Consider the following 12,377-nt stretch of genomic DNA (forward strand, 5'->3'; position numbering starts at 1 on the left):
TTGCTTGATCAGTTGGAAAGGCTGCTGGCCGGCATAAGAAGTGCAACCGGCACTGATTGATAAATACTGCAAACCTCTTTGGGTCACCAGAAAATCGTTCGGGCGGAGCCAGAGGTACATTCCCAGGTAGGTTGATCTGCACTGGATTCATAGAGGATGTTGAAGGAAGATTTGCCCCTGATGCGGGTAACGGGGTCTGTCCGGCTTGTGACTGTAGCACTTGTCTAGCAAGATTGTCTGTTCTCTCCTTGGAAATAATTAGTTCCCTTCTTAGAGCATTCGTTTCCTGACGAGCTGCATGCACTTCTGCCCTTAGTTCCCCAAGTAACCGGGGTAGGGGGTCAGTATCCGAGGTTTCCATAGCGCCTGGGCGAGAGTTTTGCGGTGGGCTTTGCGTTCTGTAACGCTCACCTGATTCTCGCAGAGGCGCCGGTCTTGACTGGGCGACTACCGTATCTCCAAAGGTGATGTGTAGCACCCGGTTGGCTCTTGGGCTGGACCTCTGTGCACTGTATGCCTGACGTGTAGAGTAAGATGTCTGCAGATAGAAAATATGGGGTTAATGAACTGGGGTTATTGGGGTGTCCCTATCTCTTTCCTCTTCTCCTCTCCTGTAGACCCCCAAAGGTTAACGCTCTCACCTTAGGTAAGTGAATGCCGAGCTCTCCATCTGCCTCGGGGCAGGGTGCTGTAACCAGTTTCTTCACTGGATAGGTAGCGCAGGCCTCTTGACTTCAGAGTACTGCTGTCCGTCGTTTACTGCACGAACTGTAAGTTTCGAGTCATTCAAATGTCTTTAAAGTCTTTAGTAATGATGTCTCTTGTTTTGCAGGGTTCCGGCGATGGCGGATGACGGGCTGAAGTGAGTTGAAGATGGAGCCCGTGTGATGAATAGAAGCGCCTGGAAGCACGTAAGTAAGCGCTTGTTGCCTGCTTCACGATGCGCTCTAACTGTCTTTTTATTTTGCAGGTACGAGTTCGGAGCGGCTGCAGGGTGCCGGAATACCCACTGGATTAGATGTGGAAAGGAGTAATGGCACGTGAGTATTAAAGTTCCCCAATGTCTTTAAACGCACCTTGTTTTGTCTTTCGGATGCAGCGCCGAAGGCCTCCAGAGCGTGCAAAGAGTTGGTAAGCTTTTGTCTTTCAGATGCCGGAATGCAGTGTGAAGACCTCCGGAGCGCACGAAGAGTAGGTAAGCCTTTGCCTTTCAGATGCCGGAATGCTAACCTGTTCTTTCTTGTCTTTATAGGTGTTGCTGAAGACTGGATTCAGGATGGTAAGCCTTTGCCTTTCAGATGCCGGAATGCTAACCTGTTCTTTCTTGTCTTTATAGGTGTTGCTGAAGACTGGATTCAGGATGGTAAGCCTTTTTCCTTAGGCCCAGGACCGGATGCAGAAGACACGATGAGCGTTCTGCTGCAGAGGTTGCAGAATAACGCAAAGCAAGATTCATCCACCGGGTGTGGTTTAAATAGCCTCCTGTAGTGCTTCGATGTCTCCTTCCACAGCCACGCCTAGGTAAGAAAAGAGTTCCTGCTTTCCAGAAGAGTTCCAGTGTTCTGAATCTAGGGAGTGGCTCCAGCCCCACCCAACAGGAAAAGTAGTTCCAAACAGAAGGGGATCAGAGGCTCAACTGGCAGGCAAGTAAGCAGCATGGTCTGCTGCAGGTAAGTCCACCCAAGCATTATGAGCCCGGCGCTTCCAGCGCTGGGACTGGGCATATTTATGAGCCTGGTGCCACTGGCGCCAGGACTGGGTCCAAAAGGTCCCAATTGGGACTGGTTGGCACTCGGAACCTGGGTTATGGATCTGCTTCCAAGGGAGTTGGGAAAACCCTGACCTTTTGGAAGCAGAGATCATGACATTTTAGTGCAGATCCGGGGAACCAGAAAATGAACAGTGCGTTGGTATTTTCATACAGCGCGAAGTCCCTGGACTAATGGGACAAGAAGTCCAGTGATTGTATAAACAGACTTCATCGATGACCAATGAAAGCTTGGAATGGGGAGTGGGTGGCCCCAATGACAAACGCACACATTTTCCTAGGTCAGTGAACACAATTAGGGCTAGAATAGAGACATCTGAGACAAAATTGGTATCAATAAGTCCTCCGGGTCAACATGCGTCAGTGAACATGAGGAATGGGCAGTGAATAGTCACCATCCACACAGATGTTGGACACATATGGAATAAACACACCATTTGCTTCACTCTCATTATACACATTTACGGACTTGTTGGGCATATCGCTAGGTTTTATAGTGTCATGAGTCAACCAGGCAGAGCTACCTGCTTTATGATTGCATAAGGTTGCAGTATTTGGTTCAATGTCTAAATGCATGTTTTTCTGTTGTGGCAAGCCCGCAGACGAGTGCTCCATTTGACGATGGATTTGACAGAGCAGGATACTGGCTCCATAAGGTTCTTTCCACTTCTCAGGGCCACTACCACAGGAGAACAAAAATCACATATACAAATATAAAAGTCAATTGGATTAAAAGTACTTGATATAAGATTCCTTTAAAAGTATTGTAGGAGGAAAAGACCTGGTGAACTGGAAATCAAAGGCACTAGGCCAACAGGCAGACCAGTCCCATAAAAGTCTTTCAGTTCAATCACAAATATACAAGAGATCGTAAAAGGTTCAATCAATATCGGGATCTTTATTTGGAATCAGATGGAGTCAGATGTGAAATCCAAGTCCAGAGTGTAGAGCTCAAAGGTGAATTACTAACAGTCACTCCAAACGCCTGGGACAAACACTGAATTAAGTGCACCCCAAAAAAAAAGAAAGAAAAATGCAGAGCAGAGAGAAAAAAAGGAAATTACATTGGGCCTCATTACGACCCAGGCGTTAAGGGTTAACGCCGTCGTTAACCCTTAACGCCTATTCTGGTTTTAACGGCTGCTCTTAGCAGCCGTTAAAATCCATGGCGCTAACCTGCCATGATGCTAATTACGCCACCGTAATTTACGGTGGCGTAATTAGCGCCTTCCCCACTCCCATTATGCCCTATGGGGCAAAAATGGGAATGGGGAAGGGAAAATGGGAAATGGGGATTTACCGCCCCACTCACCTTGGAATGGGGCGGTAAATCCGCCATCCACCATGGTGTAAACGTAGTTTCCACCATGGTGGTAAAGTTGGCGCAATTAGCGCCTGGGTCGTAATGACCCCCATTAAATTAAATGTTGCTAGACGTCTGTGCTAGATTCAATCACAAGATGGCAGAGGGTCTCTTCATCACTTTTCTGCAGTTTAACCAAACAAAATCTCAAGCAAATGTTACCACTGACCCTTGACATTGGGTGCAGAAAGTAGAGTCCACTACTAAGTGCCTAAATAGATTTAAACATTCGTGGTTCTGCTATCCACTCATGTACTCACATGTACTCACCTACAGCTACTGTGACTGACCCCTACTGAAGTAGCCATCCACAGCAATGAGGGGAAAACTCAAATGGAGGTCCTCACCCCACCTTGCAGCCACCTTTAACAGCCGACTATAGCTAAACTAGGGAGTGGTACAGAATATAAGGCGGGGCAAGGCACCTCCTCTTGGGCTGCCCTGACCAGCTGACTCATCAAATGCACCACCAGGCATGAATGAAGCAAGCAGAAACAGACGGGCGCTGGTGCCATGGTCCAGGAGGCTCCTCGAATGGCTCAGAGCACTGGGTCCACCGCTCCGCTCCTGCTTTCATGTACTTCAGGGGACACAGAGGAACCCCCAGCCTTACACTGGAACACCCCAACTCTCTGTCGAGCTGACAAGCTGATGTGCTGGTTAGAGAAAAGGACTGCGAGCCATCAAGCCACGCTGCAGACAAAGACAAAGATGGAGGCAGCCGCTTCCGACAGCTTGATTCCGCTAGTTCTTTGGCAAAGTGGTTAAATATATCCAGAAGGGCTGAGGCATTCCCTGTGGTGGGTAATGTTGTTGTTACCTCTAGTGTGTCTAGTAGGAAATTCTTGAAGGAGTGGCGCGCAATCATAGATAGAAGTTTAGCCAGGACTTCGTAGGGCAGCTTTTGTGTACGACATGACAAGGGGGAATGTGGCATTGTTGGTCCAGTCAAGGGGCACGGGGTATGAGCACAAGAGGAGGTGAAGACAAGGTTGGTTCCTTGCCTTTGACATGCCAGGGAAGAGCACTATCTATTTAAGGTCCATGAAGTCAGTCAAAAGAGATTCAGAAGTCATGCAGGTGTTTTGCTGGTTGGAACTCAGGGACGCTGGAGTCTCAGAGGAGGATGTTATTAAGAGTATGAGATTGTTGGCGATGAGCGGTAGTTGGAAAGATCATTGATGAAGTCCCTCCGTAGGGATGGACTGTAAATAAGGTGGCATGCAATTGAGTCATTATTTGAGACAGAGAACCAGCATTAGAGCATCTCTGAAGGAACTGTGTGCTGGGGTCTAGATTACCATTCAGTGCCAGTCGATGTTATAGATGACTGCCACGCCACCTTTAGTTTTTCCTGTGCTGTAAGTTTGTTACATATTATAGATATGATATGGGGCACGGGGTATCTAAGATGTAGGGGAAGGAGAGCATAAACCAGGTTTCATTAATGAAAAGGGCACTGAGATAATTGTTGGTTATGAGTTTGGTGATTTGTGTGTGCAACTGCTGAGCGGGCGTTAATCATCGTAACCGAGCAGACACGAATAGAAGGTGCTGTTGCAGGAGTGTACAGATAATATTGACTAGGTTTGCAAGAGCAGCTGTATGGGACTTATTGGGCCGTTTGGCTGTTCAATGCCTGGAGAGGATGGGAATGAGTCTTGACGATAGGAGATGCATGGCAATGTCGGCCTGGTGCACAACGGGCAGAGTAACTGGCCTTTAGCCCTTTTCAGGTCCTAACAGGATCAAAGAATATGTTGCCCTTTTCTTCATCTGGATGGGACCAAAGAGGAATTGTCCTTTTCTTTGTCTGCTCAGGACCAAACAGGAATTGCCTTGTTCTTAGAATGCCCTATGCTTCAGATTCCCTGTGATTTAACAGTTAAGAAAGGAAAGAAAGATGCAGGGCTAAGCAGGTGGTTGGGGCTTAGGTCACGTGACCTAGATCCACCTGCACCAACTCAGCAACTGCAAATGAAAAGAGGCTGGAGGCACCAGAAGATTAGCAGTGATTGACAGGTGGGTGGGCTTAGGTAATGTGGCCTTGATCCTCTTGCACCACCACCTTCAAATGAAAAGAGGCTGGAAGGCTGCTTAAGTAGGGAGTAAATCTTGTGACCAATGTTCCCTCTCATTATTTTTCTCTATGTACGGAACCGATTGGCTGTTGTGCACGCATTATTTTCCATGTGCGCACGGACTAATGAGGTAAGCCACTCTGTGAGCTACCGTCGCAGAAGAGAGTTTGGAAAGGAATTTCCACTTCCCAGACACTGTGTTTCTTTAAAAATCTTACATAACTTTTTCCAAACACATAGGCTCAAATAAAATGTCATATGTGATTATACAGAAAACTCATCAACCAGTCCAAGACTTCAATATCTGCCACACTACCTTGCAAACGTACTTCTACGCAGAGAAAAATTTCGGCCTCATTACAAGTTTGGCGGTAAGTGTTAGAGTTGGTGGTAACTCCATTACTGCCAAGTTTACCACTTCGCCAAATTACGTTTTCGGGCCTGGAGTGGAGAATTTGCCTCAAGGAAAATCCTGGAGGTAAATCCTCCAACTCAACACCAAATCGTCAGAATGTTTGCTGCGGTAATTCCGCCAAAAAAGCCACATTGAGTCCAATGGACTCAATATGAATGGGGAATTACACCGCCACCACCCATTGCAATCCAGCGGAAATTGTTCCGGACCAAGTGGCGGTAACAGTAATTCGTTCGGGCAGTATTCTGGCGGATTTACGCTGGGATACAACCCCAAGTCGTAATGAGGCCCTGTATGTTTTATGACATTGGAAAATCACTCATTTGTATTACAAAACACAAATATCTCAAAATAATTGGCCTAGTCAGGAATAGATATAATTTGTAAAATAATTCGTCAGATGATGCAAAATGGCTGCATTTTAATATTGCAGCTAATACATTCCCAATGTGGAACTGGTTATAGTCTAATGGGTTAGTGACCATAGGGAGATTCAATGCTGGCATTATATACTCTAAATGATGGCAGGCAGTTTCAACTCTGTGTCGACCTGTACGCAGAATGTTAAACTGCGATTAGAAATGGCATACCAATTGAAAATGTTAAGTTAGTGCAGATCCTCCGTCTTGGACATCACAAGGGATCATTTAATCACATAAATGCTTGCCATTCAGGAAGCACAAGTGAGTACCAGTGAGCCATCTTGCTAGTAACGCTAGGTGTCTGAATGTTCTGATAAAAAAAACATTGCCTTCGTTCCAGAGATGGAAATACTTACCATATCTTATCAGTAACCAAACACATTAGGACCCAGGCGGTAAGGGGTTTACGGCGGCGTAAACAGCGCCGACCTTTACCGCCTGATTCCGAGGTCCCTTAGCGCCATGGAGGATTTAACACCTGCTTTTAGCAGGTGTTAAAATCCATGGCGCTAAGGGACCTTGTTGTTAATTACGCCACCGTAATTTACGGTGGCGTAATTAACGCCTTCCCCACTCCCATTATGCCCTATCGGGCAAAAATGGGAATGGGGAAGGGTAAATGGGGATTGGGGACTTACCGCCCCGCCAACCTCGGAATGGGGCGGTAAGTCCGCCAACCACCATGGCGTAAACGTAGTTTACGCCATGGTGGTAAAGGTACGACCCAGGCGGTAACTTACCGCCTGGGTCGTAATGAGGCCCACAACAATCCATGTTTATGCCACCCCACTCTTGTGGGATGTGGCAGGACAGAAATTGTTGGGAAAGACAAAGTGCTCCACTGTTGTAAAGTCCTCTGCCTTGCTAAAGAGTGAGGTTGAGATTGAACGTGGGTGTCAGGTGCCACCACCCGCAGAATGAAGCTGGGCCATAGGGAGTAAGTGAGTGATTGTTAGTCCATCTCGAGTGTGGAATGGAATCCTCACAGGCTCCCCAGAGAATAACTGAATTTTGTAACATTTGCAGGGTTGCCACTGGCAGATCCTGTGCTTTACAAACCGAACATCAAAGCGGATGGTGCCTAGAGAACCCACTGCAGGATAGAGATTTGCCCTGCATATAAGCATTTGATTAGAACGCTGCATTCCAAGTAGGCATAGGTGTGGCAGCTGCAGAACCATTCTGACAGCAGAACACTGAAAAAAACAATTCAAGAGTGTTTGGTCATGTCGCCGTATTTCGCACATGGAGCTTTAGATTTTAAGATGCCATTAGCCACCGCCGATCCCACCATACAATTTGAATAATTATTAACAGGTCAGGGATGGAAATAAAGTTTTCATGAACGAGAGCTAGAAGCATCACTTGGTATCTGACATCATCCAGTAAGCATGAGCTATCTCTGGGATCGAGGGGCTAGTACATAGCGTACCACACATCTAATTTCCACAAGAGATGTAAACTATAATTTTTTGGCCACTATACAAAGTCTATTTGAGCTCATTATTCTGGAACTCATGTTGTGCTTGTTGTGTGCATGCACGCAAATTCTACTCATGCATTTTAAAACACACCTTATTTTCATACATTTGTTTGGCAGATAAGAGGCACAGAACGGAATTTCCGATTCCGCCATTCCCATCCTCTCCGTTGTACAAATGCTCCGGCATTTACACCAGCATGACATTTTCATGTCACAGTAAATGTTGTAATCCATTGTAAATGATGCCTGTCACTGCAAAACCTCTACAGGATCACCCCATCTTTTATCCATAGAAAGGACACCTACTCAAAAAACGGGGCGTAATATAGTATACCAAACACAAAGAGTAGGGTACCCTGCCATCACATGCCTCAAAAAGGGGACACCTCAGTCTGTGTAATTAATTTATATTGGATAATAAATCCAGTGGCACACTATTGTCAACAAAACAATATGTAATTTGATGGCATTACTTCTACAAATCTCTCAAAAACACTTACACAGGCAACATCATATCATTAAACAATTTAGTACTATTAATACACATTAAAATCACAACAAACAGTACTAATTCAAACCAATAGCCTCTGTGCAGAATTACATTAAAGTGCTACACAAAATCCATAAAGTGCAAAATGTATGAAAGCGCTTGCTTTAAGTGGAACAGTATTTCAATGTACTGTATGTGGGAATAGTATCCAACTATTATTGGAATCAAAGTCCAATAGACCTTATTTTGAACATGGTCCCCAACTAATCACGTGTAAATAACACAATTCTAATCATAAATGGACACTCTAACCTAACACGTACAATTATCAATGTTTAGGATACCACATAACCCACAGAGAGTCTACCCCCCCTCCAGGATGACAAAAATAGACGTCACACATTAAACGTTGATATTCAGGTGTCGACACCGTGTTTCGGCCCGAGTTATGACGGAATACATTCATCCATGATGTTTCCTCCAGTAGTACAATGGGCCTTCATCAGGACGTATATCAACTTACTTAAATACTGAACTTAATTCATGCACAAGTTGGAGTAAAGACTTTGGCCCTCATTACAACCCAGGCGGTAAGTTCCCTACTTTACCACCATGGTGTAAACTCCGTTTACACCATGGTGGATGGCGGATTTACCGCCCCATTCCAAGGTGAGTGGGGCGGTAAATCCCCATTCCCCATTTACCCTTCCCCATTCCCATTTTTGCCCCATAGGGCATAATGGGAGTGGGGAAGGTGCTAATTACGGCACCGTAAATTACGGTGCCGTAATTAGTTCCAAGGCGGGTTAGCGCCTTGCATGTTAACGCCTGCTAAAAGCAGGCGTTAAAATAGTAATCAGGCGTTAAGGGTTAACGGCGCCGACGGCGCCGTTAAACCCTTAACGCCTGGGTTGTAATGAGGGCCTTTGTGTTCCAAAGTAATCTCTTAATTGGTGTTCCATTTAGGCATGGGGCTTTTTATTTTCAATTCCAAGCTGGATTTGCAGATTTAATACCCGCCATCCCCACATATATGTGATTTTGTGACATCTACACCGATTTCTTCTCACCCATGAAAGGTAGGAGTAAGTATGCCTTAGTGTTTGCTCAATTTGCACTGAAAAATGCAAAAGGGAGATGTAAAGGTGATTTTGCCAGCATTTTACATCTCCCTTTTGCACATCACAGTGCAAATGATGAACATGGCACACAGGGGACCTGTTTCCACCTAAGTGAAAATATAACAGGTCCCCTCTGAGAAATGTACACTGAATTTGAGTATGAGCTCTCTTATACCTTAATGTTTTAAGTGTCTTTTAGATGTCTCCTAATGCTAATTTATACACACTGCCAAACATGTAGAGTTGACGTAATAAAGGTATGTTTGTATGGCAAAAGGAATCAAAGGTAGCTCCTGTTTATTCTTGGCTTCAAGATAACCAGCGTCTTCCAGACTAAAACCACAAGCTAGATAAGACTCTGGGTACAGTCTAAACCGTATAAGAACTGCCATTATGTGGCAGAGGTTGTGGGCACTAAATGGTGCCAAAGGCAAAGTGAAGATCAGAAGCAGATTGCGGCGCAGACAGAGAAGGTTGAATAGAACTCAAAGGTGGTGTTTGAGGAAAGTCTGGAGATGTAGGGTGCAGAGAAATTGGAGAAGGATATAAAAAGAGTGAAGGAAGGTAAGGAAAGATTGGAAGAGTAAGGAGAAGGAGTAAAGGAAGAGGTTGGATGAGTCAAGGAGGAGCCTGCAGACAATTCTATGTAAGAGGCTGGTTTGAGATAGTGAAAGAAGGCTGATGGAAACGAGAAAGAACAAGGTTATGTTCTGTTGTAGAAACATGTAGAGCACACTTTCTCCAGCAGGTCTCTTTGCGCTGGTCTGACAGAGAGAGAGAGTAGGGAAAAGACTAGGAAGCATACAAGAAGAGATTGTTTTTAATATGGCGATGGAGAGCCAGATGCTGGGAAAGAGAAAGTTGGTGGAATGGTAGCTTGCTCCATTCTTTGGTAGCAAGCCAGGAAAAAGAGTGTCCATTAGTCAGAAAGCAGTGGGATTTAGGCACCTGAAAAAGCATACGCCGAGAGGAGTGGGGGAAATCAGATTAGTTGTATTTTTTGAAAAGTGATGTCACTAAAGCTTGGCCTGTTTGATAGAAGCATCTGTGAGCTATGTAAAGACTCGTACAAATAATTCTCAAACAGATGGGAGCCAGTAGAGGAAGTGAATAATGGTGTCATGTGTAATAGTGTTGCTGATCAATCTGGCTGGCGCATTCTGGATTAGTAGTAGACAATGGATTATGTAGGAGGGGAGACCAAGAGAAATAGCTACTATTTACGCGTAATCAGAAATCTCAATGCGAGCTCACTAGGGAAATGCGCCATTAAACACCTTTCAGAATTGTCGTATGGGGTTGGGAGTGTGGCCAAGAGGAAGAGGTTGGAAAGGTGTGATTGGTCCTCTAGGGATCGTTAGTAAAACTCCTCCAGGTTCAGTATCATGGAGCAGACAACAAACCATTCCTCAGCTTCAGGGATGGGAACTGTTTCAAGGGTCAGGTGCCAGAGCAGGGACCCTTTCACAAGGAGAGCAATTCTCTTCTTAACGGTTTATTCCAAACCTCCCACACTTTATGAAGACATAGAGGCAAGCATTATGCCGTACTTTCTTTTTATTAAATCAATGACAGTAAACCAAGAAAGTTAACAAACTTCAGACTTCCCCGCCACCCCTATGTTACTTGTGGCAGCCAGAGAGACACTGCAGAATATTCAAATGGATAACGCCAGGCAAGCTCACAAGGCATAGCTTGAGCAGAATCTACGATGCTGGGGACAAGGCTGGGAAAATGCTTGCCTGGCTGGAGCAGTGCGACAAGTGGAGCAGACACATTAGAGAAATACTGGGCGAGACTGGACAAGTCCACACGGAGGACTCCGAAATAGCAGAATACTTCTCTCAATACTACAAAACAATATATCGCTCACCTATGGGAGGCAAACATATTGAGGACGGCCCTCTCCGGAACATTGCGCTCCCTCATCTGTCTGAGGAACAGTCTCTAGGCCTAGACACAGAGATTACAGAGGAGGAGATTACGGAGGCCATCTCTTAACTTCAATCTGGGATAGCCCCAGGCCCCAACGAGTTCCCGGTGGAAGTGTGGAAAAGGCTGGGCAACCGGATGGTCCCACACTTGCTCAATTTGTTTCTGCACAGCAGAGAGGTGGGCAACCTGCCGTTGGATCTACGGCATGCCACTATAGTGGTCATTCCGATAAAGGACAAACCCCCCCCCAATAGGTGTTCCTCCTATCGTCCTATATCTCTTATAAATAGAGAGGCCAAGGTGCTGGCTAAGGAACTCGCCAACTGAGTGTTGCTGGTGATCAAGACACTGATTCATCCAGACCAATGTGGTTTCCTGCCAGATAAATCCCTCATATGAATCTCAGATGCCGACATCTGCCGATGCACCGTGCTTTGATTCTTTCGGAGCACATGGCACTTCTTGCCGTAGCGTTCGAAAAAGCATTCTACTCGGTCTTGTGGGAACACTTATGGGAGGTGTTGGCAGGATGGGGAACACTTCATTCGCTGGTAACAGCTCTTACACTCAACTCCTGTGACTAGGGTTAAGGTGAACAGGGTAGCATTGCAGACCTTCCCTTTGGAGAGGGGGACCAGACAGGGCTGCCTCCTCTGCCCCCTCTTGTTTACAATCGCTGTTGAACCTGTGGCCATACAGCTCCACACAGATCCGGCGTGGGGGGCTTTTGCTGGCCCGCGGGAAACAAGGACCAGGTCTCCCTCTATGCGGACAACCTATTAATATTTTTGGGTAATCCGAGGGTCTCCTGTCCTGCAGTAACTGCATGTCTCAGGGATGGCGAGGCAGTCATGGAGCTCAGGGTCAACGGGCACAAATCGGTCCTGTTCTCGGTGAAGGTAGGTGACCTGGCGATTCTCCCTGACTGCCCTTATCAGGTCTAACAGGTGGGTTTCAAATACCTAAGGGTTCACAGGTCTGGATCCACTCAACTTTCTGGCTAGCAACTTATACCCCGTGACAGAACGGTTTCTGCAGGATGTAAGACACTGGAAATCCCTCCCAATAACACTGCTGGGCAAGGCAGCACTGTTTAAGATGCTTATCCTACCTAGGTACTTATATGTCCTTCAAAACACCCCCCTTCCAGTGCCCCAGACTGAGTTCGCCACAGTGGACTTTGCCCTTAGGACCCGATATGGAGTGAGAAGCAGCCCAGAATTGCTTTTTATAGACTACAACGCTAAATATCGGAGGGGGCTATATGGCTAACAAATATTGTGCACTACTATTGGGCCT

This window comes from Ambystoma mexicanum, chromosome 8 (assembly GCF_040938575.1).
Source record: "Ambystoma mexicanum isolate Mex_15411 chromosome 8, UKY_AmexF1_1, whole genome shotgun sequence".
Classification (NCBI taxonomy): domain Eukaryota; kingdom Metazoa; phylum Chordata; class Amphibia; order Caudata; family Ambystomatidae; genus Ambystoma; species Ambystoma mexicanum.